This window comes from Clarias gariepinus, chromosome 8, assembly GCF_024256425.1.
Source record: "Clarias gariepinus isolate MV-2021 ecotype Netherlands chromosome 8, CGAR_prim_01v2, whole genome shotgun sequence".
Lineage (NCBI taxonomy): Eukaryota > Metazoa > Chordata > Actinopteri > Siluriformes > Clariidae > Clarias > Clarias gariepinus.
In genome coordinates this window covers 16185058-16198804 of record NC_071107.1, presented here as the reverse complement: position 1 = coordinate 16198804, position 13747 = coordinate 16185058, and the positions used below count along the sequence as shown (strand labels likewise).

Below are 13747 nucleotides of genomic sequence, written 5' to 3'. Positions count from 1 at the left end.
GGATGCCATAAGAGATGTCAGTTGCAACAATGGGGTTGTATTTGTGTGAATAAAGATCTGTGTTGTCCCTAGCTCGAGTGAATTTTGATTAGGTGTAGGGGAGAGAAGACACAGAGAGAACACAAAGGAGAGAAGTAAAAGAGCAGGAATGAGAGAATGAGCCTCCACTTCCCAAGTGTTACCTTGGGACCAAGCAATTGCATGGCAAAATTGTTGAACATGCGGAACGGAGCTGATTGGTTGGCTCAAGGTTTTTATCACAGCTCTCACTTCTGGCAGCTTCTCCAGCCTCAAACAAAGCAAGGGGTGGGGGAGGTGCATTAATTTGCTTCTCCTGAAGCCTTCGTAAGAGACCACCAGGGTGCCTTTCCCAATTCCTTTAGTGTGGCTGTAGACAACTGCATGTTAATCCAGTCTCTGGCTTGCCTCCTTTCACATCTGATTTGCCTCCTGCTCCCGTTTCTCTCAGCTCTCCCAAGAGACACGAGCACAAATGTATGCAGCAATTTCCTTCCGAGAGCTCTGCAATGTTGCTATCTGATTGCACCGTTTTGTTTATTCCCCTTAACATTAAAACTTCAAAGGAATTTTTTACAGATTTGTTTAAAATGCTTTGGCTCTGCTCTCAAATTGAAAAGGATTGTGTTTATTATGTTAGGTCTATAGTCTTTTAATGGCCATCTTAATTATGTTAGGTCTGTAGGTCATGGTAGCATATACCAATCCGCCATAACAACCCCCCACCACCAGGTGAATTAAATAACTTTATCAATTATATACCAGTAAACTGGCGACAGCATCATGGGCACCCAAGGGCCCGATCGCACAGAAAAGCTAATCGGCCGTAAAAAAATCAACTCCGGCCATAACAGTTTCGAACACTCAGTGCATCACACAGGTCTTAGCAGGCAAATAGTTTAAGGGCTTTGATCCGGCCTCCACATTCCCCAGATCCCAACCTGTCTCAACATCCATGAAACAGAGGCTCCACCCCACATCGCACAGCACACAAAGGGTCTACCGCTAATGTCCCAGTGACAGACATCACAGCCCAACCCCAGAGGTCCCATGAAGCCATGCCCCGAGGCACTAAAGCTGCCGTGGTGGCACAAGAGGAACCTAAAATCTGGGTTTTAATGTTAATGGTTTAAAAGTTATCGTTGTATGTTATAGTATTTTATGGCTTTAATTAGATAGTAGTCTGTTTGCGTAGTTGGAATCTGAGTGGATAGAGGACTTTCCTGCCATTGAAGAGGCAGGAAAGTGCACTTGCAAAAGTCTTCCATTTAATGATTGAATGTGATGATAGAAATGAACATAAACCTTTTCTAAATATGTAAAAAAATCATGTGAAACAAGCATGTACCAAGAACACAAAGCAGATGTTTAATAATAGATACATACATTATTTTTTTAATAAGTATTTTGTAAGCTGTATACAGCCTGAGTTATATCTGGATATCCGGAATGCAGCAAGGCACCGCACTCAGGTTAATTTATTCAGCTATGACGTTGTAAAAATCCTGCTCTCAACCAGGAATACATAACATGTTTACTGCACTTTTTTAAAATTCAGTCGAATTCTGTTTAAATCATGTCCTCACTGCAGTCTAAACTCTCGAGTTTGCTTTAAAGCGGACTGGGATCATTTCTCACAAGAGGTCTCTGATGGAGCTTTTAGCAGTAAAATCCTTTTCAGTAATGTAGGCTCAGCACAGTCACCCTTCTGCTCCTTTGCATTAGTTACAGTGCGAAGGTTAAGCCAACAGACAGGATATATAGGACGCTGATGTTGCATTCCAGCAGCCTTCTTCTTTCAGTGCTGTCCTCAGCAGAATAACCTGAGAGACGTTGCTGTTCTCTTAAAGAGCTCAGCAATTGATCCTGGTCCTCCCATGTTATATTGACTTTAGATTGATTGATTTGACAGACATGTTTATCTAAAAGGACATGCAGTTGACACAGGATACAATTCAAACATACAGCTAGGCAGAGAATTTAAAGTTCAATTCCACCTTGATACACACAAGGTATGTTTGTACTAATATGTTGGTGATTGTGTTACTAATTTGTTGGTTATTGTTTTAGGACACGTTTACGGTATGCTGCATTCAGGAATAAAAGAGACCTGGGAATTATTTTGGACTATCTAGTAGGAAATATTAATTGAAATGCAACTCAAGTTGAAAGTAGGTCCTTGAGCAGCGGTTGTTGTCAAGTGTTACTGCAGCAGTCTGTAGAGGGAGGTTAAGCAAGGCGTGAATCCCTACTATCTTACTATCACCAGGTGTATAATGTTGAACTCTGTTAAAGTGAAAATAGAATAGTTTGTCAATTACAATAATTAAACAATCTAAGTATTTCATTAGAAACTAAATATTAGATGACACAGATGGTTGAGAGTTAATCATAAAGGGTTTGGGGCTTTCAGGAAAGAAAACAGCACTTTTGTTTCGGTTGTTCTGTGATTTGAACTTTTTTTGAACCCTTTTCTCCGATCCTGCTGAGCAGCTGCTGTCCCAATATCAGTCTATATCAAGGTTCATATGCACTTATACAACATATGGCAAGTACATTACATTATTAGCTGTGTGTGTACAAATTAGAATGTGAAAGTACACACAGAACATTTGAAGATTTTATGTGTAAATATATCAGGTGCATTTCCATACACAACAGTTCTGAGCAGAGAGGACATATGGTCTAGTTGGCACCACTGAGTAGTGATCTCAGCAATGTGTAGTCATTAAAGCATATTTATATTATATGTGTTTAATGAGATTTAAATGTGTATACATTAACACATGCTTTCAACCAAACCGTACATGGAGTGATATACTGTTGGATATACACTTGATGTTGGATTAAAATTCCTGTCTTTTATGGAGTTAAATGAGATGAGGTTGCTTAATGCAAGGTGTATGGCAGCACTGGAACATTGTTTTTGCCCGCAGTTTTCCAACTGCCCTAACCCTATGACATTCTGATATGAAGGATTTAAGATTTATACACACCAAACACATTATACAGGGAAGAACATGGACTTTTCAATTTGACACCTCTAAAGACTCCCAATTTGACACTTCTAAAGAACTGCACATGAATTTTCTGCTACTGTAATAATGCATTTTTTTAATTATTGTTCTCTTTAATTTTTGCACAATGTTATTTTTAGATTTTTCGTCACTGCCTTCACCAAGTTAGGCATTGATTGCTGTTGTGTACCTTGGCTAACCTGGTCGATGTCTGGTTCTTACTACTCCAGTGGCTTCTTCCAAATAGTTGTATTGGCTGTGCACAGTGCTTGTGCAATAGTACTGATTTTGCCTCTCTCTTTTTTTCTTTCTTTAAAGTATTAACAGCTTCACGGCTGAAATGGCTCACACATTCTAAACTAGGACCTGTTTTTAAAAATCACAAGCAACAACTGTCAGTTACTTATTACAATATTTATTTGATCACTTAAGAAATTGACAGGTTTAAAAAAAAAAAAAAAAAAAAAGGTGCCAAGTTGTTTAATTTATCTAGATGTGAATATCAGAAAATCAAAGGTGAAATTCTGATGTCATCCAGTATTAATTTTTTTTTTCCAAAACTAAGTGTCTTCAGTCATCAGCTTAACACCCCCCTCAAAAAAAAAAAAAAAGTTGTTTAATTTGATTGTTCTAATACTGTGTATGGGAGCTGAATTTTGTAGTGGGAAAAACAAGGCCTTACCTCCATTATTTATTAAAGAGGAAATGGGGATTTATTATTATTAATTAAAGGTTCTAGCACTTGCAGAAGCATTTTGAACGCATGCTGTCGTTCTGAATTAACATCAACAGTCTATCTGCACACCATACAGCAACAACAGTCTGTCTGCACACCATATAGCAACAACTGTCTGTCTGCACCCCATGCAGCATAGCTTTCAGGACAAAGACACAGAAATGTTCTAGAGAGCGTGTGTAGTGGTGCAGTCAACAGCAGGACCCTCTTACTGTGTGGAGTTTTGTGCATGTGTACACAAGTGTTTCTTCTGCCTTCTCAAAAAATGAACGAGTTTGTGTGTACTGTACGTCCTGCAATGGACTGTCGCGTATGTATATGCATGAATACAAATATAGGTCGCCATATATACTGTACATACATATGTTGCAGAGCTCTGAGCTTGCCCTTTTCCATGCTGTTTTTGCCTCTTAGTGCAGATGGTCTCTCCGTGGGACTAATGCATAATGAAAGCAGAGTTGTTTTGCTTTCTTTCCGCTACACTGCAGCTTGTATGGAAGCTGGCATTGTGGAGAATGCCTGTCACCATCACTCACTGCTGTTCTTCCTACTGGACTCTTACACGGCAGTATGTTAAGCACTTGGGTGTCATGCAGCATAGCACTGTTTTATTTATCAGCTCATTTAGCATAGCCCTGCTTTTCTATGCCTGTTGGTTTTATTGCTGATTTTTTTTTTTTTTATCTTTTTTTTTTTTTTTGGATCTTTTGGTGGTCTAGTTTTGTTTTAGCAGATCACATTTCTCTTTGGCAGGATTGTGCTGTAGTGCCTGTGCTGTAATGACTGTTGTCTGGAAACTGACTCACAGGCAGACGTATAAACTGGGCTCAGGGCCATTTATTGCTACTGCAAAGTGCTGTCCATGTTTCTGTTAGAGAAAGTGTTCAGAGTTGTGTGAGGCAACTTTGCTTCCTTTGCAGGAAAAGAGAAAATGGCTGTTTGTAAGTTCCAAATTGTTAATTGAACTAATTCATATTCGATAGTTTTGTAGATATTACTGCATTAATCATTTTTACACCGTACACTACCTCCATGCACTGTCTGAAGTTTAAAACCCCTGGCCATGACCAAATGTAAGTTTCCTCCCCTGAAATGTTTTAGGAGAGGTCTCCTAGAGCCACCTTCATCTTCTGCGTGTCTTTGGGTCTTTCTGTCCTCAGTTCTGTCTTCAGTAAGGTAAAAGCATTTGGGTTGAAGTGGCATGGAAAGCATGGAAAAAAACTTTTGGCGGCTTTTGAGATGTGTTTTGGGTTATTATCCATCTATAGCGTGAAGGAGAGTCTTGTCAGTTTTGCAGCATCTGACTGAATTTGAGCAGAAAGTATTTTATAGGCTCTACGCACTTCAGAATTCATCCTGCTACTTCTTCTGCCAGCAGTCACACCTGCAATAAACAACAGTTACTCAGTCCCACTGGCAGACATACACTGACATGCCGCCACCATGTTTGCCAAATGATGTGGTATGCTTTTGATCATGAATCTTCCTTACATTCTCCATACTCTTCTCTTCCAATAGTCTGATACAAGTTATTGTTGGTTTCATATGTCTAGAGAATATTGTTCCACAAAACCGGAAAATCTGCATCTTTTTTGATTTCAAAAATTTTTTTTTTTTTTTTTATAAACAATTTATTGCTAACCCGAATTAAGGCTGAAAGTCTGCACATCAGTCACATCTTGATTGCTGAAAATAATATCCATTGTGGTGGTGCACAGAAGCAAAATTATGTCACTGTCTAAATACGTACAGACCTGACTGTATGTATCTAAATTTGATTCGATCATCATATTTCTTCTTTTTGCTTTCTCACTCTCTCTCTATGTTGTACTTATTATGGCTTTGCATAGCATCAAAGGTCTTGTACACTTTTAGCGCTTGTACACATAACTAATATTTGTACACATAATTAATTCTGGAATACCAGTAAAGTGCACTTGACATTTTTGTCCACATGCAAATTGTTAACATATTTAAAAGTCCATAGCGTGATATTTTTTTATAAAATTTGTATACAGAGCTGTGTGAGAGTATTTTTTGGGGGAAAAAATCTGTCCAAACACTGCCTGCCTCATGTGAACAATTGAAATGCTGAGTTTAACTTTATTTGCCACACCCAGGCCTTGATTATTTCCAGATGTGTTGAATCAATACTGTACATCACTTAAATATAACCTGGCTGACAAAGTAAAGTGCATGCTAAAATATCTAAAATAAAATAAAATAAAAAAAAGCAACACATTGAGCCGCATTTTAAATTTTATTCATTCATGATTTACCAAGGGGTCAGTTACTTTTTCACATTGGCCAGGTAGGTTTGGGCAGCTTTTTTTCCCCTATAAATAAAATCATCATTATGTATTTACTCTGGTTATCTTTGTGTAATATAAAAATTAGTTTAATGAGCTTGATCATTTAGGTGTGAAAAATATGCAGAAAAAGCGTCAAATGCTAGTTTTTTACAGCACCGTAACCTTAAAAAGATTTAATAGTCTAGAAGCAGCTAATATGATGTTAATGGGGGTGTTAATTCATATTTATTGCAATTTTTTTGCCAGAAAATTTAGTTTAATATTTAAAATAAAATCCATGTTTACTGTATTATTTGTAAGACCTTTTAATGCAATGCTGGTGTTACTGTATTGCTGTCAGTTTGTGAGCAAACCTGCATTTTGTCTCATGCACATAATATGGCTGAAAGTTAGTGGCGGTCTGGCCATTATACAATTTGTGTGTCTGGATTTAGTCCTCCTTTGCTGTTTTTATAACCTCTATTCTCTATTTTCTGGGCTAACGTCTGACTAGATTTTGGATCTTAGGGTATTGTTTTTGCGAGTTAAGAACATAAGTGAGGTATTGCATTGATGTTTGAAGAGGAAGTCTAGCTCTGTCAGGTTTCCAGTTCATCCTAATGATGTTCAGTGGGGTTGAGGTCAGGGCTCTGTGCAGGCCACTTCAGTTCTTTCACGCAAACAATATACATCAGTTCTTGGCACACAATACCTTTTATAAACCTCAATTTGTTCACAGAGGCTTTGGGCTTCTTAGTTCCAGTGAAGGGAAGTTGTAATGTCACAGGATACAGACATCATACACAATTATTTGCGTCCAACTTTAAATCACATATGGTTTGATGGTCAGGTTTGCACAAACTTGGTGCATGATTTATTAGCGAAATGTATTTGAGAATGATGAGATACAGTATTTTTGCCATAACCCTACTTTGCTCCATAGCTGGTTACATCATGTTTTTTGTTTGCTTGTTTATCATCATTTCAATTAAATCTTTGTTTACTGCATATGTACAGTAGTATAACCCTTCAAAACATCCAGCAGTGAAACAGGGACTTCTAAAATTACGTACAACCTGCATTAATAAGCATTTCTCTAATGACTTTCTCATTGTAAGATATAAAAATAAAAGCATTTTCTAAACATCCATCAATGTTATTGATCGGGTGACCTTACGCTTCCATTATAAGTACGGTTCAAGTAAACATCTTTTCCATCCTTTCCTCTGTACAGAGAAATCTATGAGTTCTTGTCTGAGGTAATAGCTCCTGTGATAGCAGTGGATGAAAACTAGGTTGCAAAAGCACTTATTTAGAGAGCGTGCTATTGCAGTTCAAGGAGAACTTATGGAGTACCAGGTTAGGTTTAATGGAAGTGTAGTTCTGCGGGGAAAGGGCTTCAGGGTCAGATTCGATTCTCCTTTCTCAAGCATTTCTCGGAATTTGTTGTATCTGTCCCATAGCCTCTAGTAAAATAACATTCTTTTAAAGCTCTCATAAAAACGCCCTCTCCCAACAACAAGCAGATGTCAGAATTATCTCACTACTCCTGCATGCTTGTCTTTTATTGTCCTCTTTCTTGCTGTCGTCCTCAGTCTCCCAGCATCAGTGGTCCAGAATGGATTGGCATTAAAGCCGCTGATCCCGGTTTCCTTTCGGGCGCTCAGTCAGTGCGCCCGCTGGTGTGAACTTAACTTACTCCAAACAAATACATTTGGCATTTGAGAACTCTCTTGTTCTGGCTTTTCTTTCATTGGCTCTCTTTTTCTCTGGTTTCCCAGGCAGAAAGAGGTTGCTGAGGGGAACTGGATTAGTCCAACCCAGCCCTGTACACCAGCAGAGTGCTAATTATCTGTGTATGGCTGCTAATCACACAAAGCCTTCTCTGTTTCACAGGAAGCCGCTGTTAGAGCGTGTGCGTGTACGCCCTCACTCACTAACCTTGGTTCATTTGGGGTGGTAGGAACTGGAATATTTATGGGCTTCCCTGAACATCAGGGATCTACTACACAGTGCTGCGCACTGCCTCTGTGTATGAGAATTCATTGGTGTGGGACGTGTGCATTAGTTGCTCAGCTTTCACAGGAATATTTATAGCCTCCTGAGACTGAGTCTGTAATCAAGCAAACTTTCAGTAATGTGTGTACATGTGTGCTTTAATGGCCTCCTCCAACACACAGAAATACACAGAAACACAGCACAAACCAGAAGAATAAGAATTATAGAGCAGTGGTCTTAGCCTCATCCATTATTAATCTTAATAGCTTTTGCCCTTCACCCCTGTGGACGCGTTTGAGTGATTCACACATCACGTGATGAGTAGTGGGGGAGAGCTTGCGTATTGTGTTTTTATTTTTTTTTTTTTTTTTTATAACCCATTGTTTACTTTTTGTGCATCTGTTAATGGTTTTTCCTCATGTGCATTTTCAGTCGTGTGTGTGTGTGTGTGTGTTTGTTTACACGGTCCTTTTGATCAAGCTTGAGTCCTATATTTGGCTTCTCACTTCCTAGCGCACTTGAGTACTCCTGCTCTCCTCTCAGTAAGAGCAGTCAGAGGTGAGTCCTTGCATCTCCTCAACACAGCACTGCGTCTTACAGTTAACGGATTAGGAGCACCCGCCTCTTGTAGTGTCACCCACCAACCGAGCTCTGCTGTAGCCATGCTAAATCGCCCAGGAACCTTCTTGAGCCGAGCCATATGGATGGAGATAAAAATAGCATAAACCATCAGCTGGTCAAAAGCAGTATGTTTCTGTTAATAACTTTTCTACTGAAACTCTTGCTAATGAAATGGCAGTCTCCAGTAGTCTAGTAGCAATACTGCTGTATGTGGTATATTTAAGCAATAAAGAGGTGTGCTGTTGTGCTGAATATTAGCTGGTAGGTTTGTGAGTTTCTCTTTATGTTTCGACGCATTATTATTTAGAATATCAGCTACGTTAAACTCCAGGTTCCAGGGTTGATTCCCAAAAATTGTAAAATAGAAAGCTAATGAGCTACGGTTTACAATTCCTTGTTCCACACACCAGGTAGTGCCCTTGATCAAGGATTTGGGATTCAGCCTTGTGATAAAAGCAAGTTAACTTTGTAGTTCTGCTTAGGCACAAATGGAACAACACAGACGGTTCCGAGGCAATTCGGAACAAGATAGAAGCAAATCTAAGGAGATAAAATGTTTTTAGGATGACATTCCAACATTATCAGATATGTTTCCTTGCTGAAAGCGTTTCCATTACTTAGTTCTGCGGTATATATATATATATATATATTATTTGATGAATGTTTTATGTTTTTTTTTTCAGTGCAGTCTTAACACAGGCATGTAGACTTGTAGAATTTTACAATGGTTTTATAACGTGGATTAACCAATTATATTTGAAAGTGTTTGGCTCCTTATTCATATCACATATCACTAGTCATTACCTGAAGCATCAGGCACAGTTCCGGGTTGGGACTGGTCACCAAGCAATCCCATGATGCACTGTTTGCTGAAAAGTGGCAATGTTCTGAATCTGCTTCTTTCACCCTAGTCCTTCACACCCTGTCCACAGAGACATTCCTGCATCTCTCTTGCCTGCTCAGCCCTGCAGCTTTCGAGCTCTGACACATAAGCATTGGGAGAGCTGAGGTGTGACAGAGTGTCTCGGTCCCATTCAATCTTTTTTTTTTTTCATCCTTCTTTTTCTTCCTTTTTTCCTGTGTGTATGGGGGGTTGTTGGGTTGGGTTGTGCTACTTCTGTTCATCAGTCGTCTTTTACTTGGCCTCTAGCAGTGGAGTTGAGCCATTCTTCTTTGTTTTTGTTCAGTCCATTTGCATCCAAATGATGTTATGTAGCCTCCCTCTTCCCTCATCACTTTTGCTTTCATGCCTTTGAGTGATGAGCTTGTGGGAAAGCGTTAGAGGGTGAAAGGTATAGTAATTAGCTACGCAGTGTATCCTTAAAGCTACGGCACCGCTCCTGACAGACCTTGCTTTACACCTGTCTTTACAGAGAAGTAAATTGCTTTCACATAAATGACTGAACAGAGATGGAGTGAAAACCATAGGCTGTGCACACACAGGCAAAGGGCCTCATATATTTCTGTTAAGACTGATGTCAGGCTTTTTTCAATTGTAAGGAAAGACATCATTTGGTCTTCATGCTAGGAGACAGAGACGCTAAGGAGAGATAGAAGAATTTAAGATCTCTGTGTATACTCCATGTAGATTAATGCCGTCCATCTTAAAATTATATATAAGGTGATTAATTTGCTCATTAAAAAATTTTAGCCTGAATCATGTTTAAAAACAGATTTGAAAAAACTGCAAAAGTGATAAACAGCACAGGCAAAATAATTCACCACCTCCTCTCGTTTTCATCTCTTTTTTGTGTAAAATCTAACATAAATCAAAGGCAACCTGTAAAAAACAAAAATACTGTTTAAATTATAATTGTGTTTAAGAAAAACGGGTACTATCTCTGTGGTACTAGCCTTGTGGCCCTGTATTTTTAACTAGACGGCTGCAAACAGTAATCCGTGACATAAAGTTGGCTAAAAGGTCTCATCAGTGCCACATTATGCCAAATTTAAAAGAAATTCAAGAAGAGATGAGAAAGAAAGGTGATTAAAATACATCAGTCATTGGAAAGATTACAAAGCAATTTCTTAGGCTCTGGGTCATTATCTATAAGTGGAGTAGACTTGGAACAGTAATGAACCGTCCCAGAAGGGTCCCAGCATTCAGAATGAATCCCAGAACAGGGCAAGGACCCATCCGCCATGTCTCAAAAGAGCCAAAGAAAAATGAAAGGATCAACCGACCTCTCTCACCTCAATAAAAGTCAGTGCTCATAACTCTACTATGCGAAAGGTAAAAATTTCATGCATGGGAAAGTGGTGAGGTGAAAAACACTGCTGGCCCAAAAGATTAATCAACACACCTTGATGGCCGTAAGGCAAAGGTTAAAATGTTCAGAAGACAGGAGTCTCATGACCTCCCGCATAAACTAAACACCAAATTCCGCTAAAAGAACATCGCACCTCTGGTCAAGCATAGAGGTGACAGTGTAATGTTTTGGGGTGCTTTTCTTCTTCAGGGCCAGGGTGGCTTGCTATAATTGAGGGTAACAAGAATTCCACTCTGTAACAGAAAATCCAGAAGGAGACCATCAGATCATGTGTGTGTAAGTATAAGCTAAAGCTGCTGGGTTGTGCAGCAAGACAATGACTCCAGGCACAATAGTTTATAACATTAAAGTTGTGTAGTGGCCTAGTCCAAGTCAGAACTGAACCTTATTAGGATGCCATGATGCAGGACTTGATAATGGCAGTTCATGCTTGCAAGCCCTCCAGTGTGGCTGCGTTAAAGAGGTTCTGCAAAGAACAATTGGCCAGAATTCCACCACAACCATGTTGGAGACTGATCTCCACTTACCAGAAGTGTTTGATTGCAGGTGTTGCTGCACAAACTAGGTATTAAATTCAGGGGTGGTTACTTTTTCGAAACATTTTAGGGTTTTGTTGTGGTTTGTTTTAATTAACACAGTTATCATTCAAAACATGAATTTTGTGTTCACTTAAGCTACTGTACCAGTGTGTTTAATGTCAGAATTTTTTGTGAAGGTCTGAGATTTGATGATGAGATAATTGAGATACACATCCATATCGAACACTCAGGAGGGGTCGAATATAGCACTACTATTATAAATGTAAATAGAAGTAACAGCTAAAATGTATTGTTTCAAATGTTTAAAGCTGCCTTAGAACTTTATCTGTGCTACAGGGGCTTTAGCATTGCTTGCAGTAGCTGTGATTGTTGCTTTGTAAATAAACTGGGGTGTATTGCTGTACATCACACTCTGTAAGCTTGCTTCATCCATAGAAATCAAGTTTGTATACTTGAGCACTGCACAAGAGGTGTCATCAAATATAAGAGAGCTAGTCCATGTTTTTTAAGCCTCAGGTACCAAGCAAGTCCAGGGTATTATGTATTTAGTTGCAAGTCCAAGACCTGCAAGTTCTTTCTTAAATCATTCTATTGTCCACTTTGCTACATTCTAATTAATTTATATCAACACCATGTTTTATTTGAGTTTTTGGGCAGTAGTCAAATGAAAATTTAAAAATAGATCTTGTCTGACTTTATTGATTTTCACTAGCTGTCTTTATAGATTTTATGCCTCTGCATCACTATTCTCTTTATATAACAAAAGAGAGACTGAAATAAATGAGCAGGACACCAAATTGCAAAGAGCATAGTCTAGTGCTATAAATTCTACTTAAACTTTTATTAAGCTATATTAGACATGTTTATGTCGTAGGACGGCATTTGTAGCACATTTGCATAGTCAGTGAGGTATCGGTCAGATACAGTATCGGTTTTGCAGACCTTAGCACTGGCAATCGCTACAGATGTATATAATGTATAGTCAATATCCACTTTATTAGGAATACCTCTACAACTAGTGATTATTCATGTAATTATCCATGCATAAAATAAACCATGCAGATACAAGTCAATGTCTTCAGTTAACTGTCATGGCAAATATTAGAACAAGGGGAAACTGTGATCTCTTGGCTGTCGCATGGTTGTTGGTGCCAGACAGACAGGAGAATGGAAGTTCTACAGTAGCCCAAATAACCTGTTTTATTAAAGTGATCAGAAAAGCATCTCAGAATGCACAGCATGTCGTACCTTGAACCTGTCTGTCTGCCAGTCTATCTCACTTTCTCTCTCTTGAGCCACCCCTTTTTTTTGATATTTTGCTTCCAAAGAGTCAAACTTTCATGTATATTTTAAAGGTAGTCACGAGGAATAGGTCTCCCAGGTTTCTTAAGGGACTTTCTTGCTCTCATTTTTGGCAAGTTGTTGGCTTTCATTTTCAGTCCAGTCCCTCTACCTGACCAGTTTCAGATAAATAGTTTTGTTTGTTAAGCCACACAGTGACCTACTGTATGAATCATTCCAGCATAAAAAAAGTAACTCACTCTATCTTAAGGCATGAACCAGTGAGAAACAGGTGCAGAAGATAAGGCCAGTGATTAGTATACTGGTGATGCTGAGTGTTTGGAACAGAGGAGACGGGAAATGAGGTTGCTGCTGAGGCTGTTATGTAAACAATCAATTTTTTTCATCTTTAGCCATTTTGCAGCCTATAACAGAAAAAAACACTTATTCTAATTTCATTAATTTAACCTTTTTAACCAGCTTTATTTTATTTAATGTACATTACCTGTCAAAAGTTTGGATTTATTTTCTACAATTCAAAAACTTACTTTAAAACTAAATAACACGTATGGCATTAGGTACAAGCAAATGTCAGCTATTATAGTTCTTGCAAGAATAGTATTGTCAAGTGCATTTGCAAAACCCATCAAGCACCATGATGAAACTGGCGCTCATGAAGACCTTCCCAGGAAATCAAGACCAAAACTTTACTTTAAAAATCACTAATTAACAGAACAGCATGTCAGATTATGAAGGCTTTACTGAGCATAAGTAGCTCTCTCTATATCAGATTTTTAAATGAGATTATGGCATATTTTGGATGCCTTCAGCATTGTTTTAGATTGTAAAAAGGAAAAAAACAGGAAAGGCTTTAAAATTAGAAGGCGTGTCCAAACTTTTGTCTGGCAGTTTTGCCAGTCTGGCAAAAATCCAGAGCATTTTCAATAAAATTACAAAAAGGAAAAATATTTTTTCC

At 38.6% G+C, this 13747-nt stretch overlaps 1 protein-coding gene across 2 annotated transcripts in view; it reads left to right on the top strand.

Moving 5' to 3' along the window:
* The window catches only part of smap1 (small ArfGAP 1), a 112577-nt gene that overhangs the window by 92472 nt on the left and 6358 nt on the right, over positions 1-13747 (top strand). The gene's annotated exons all lie outside the window — the stretch shown is intronic.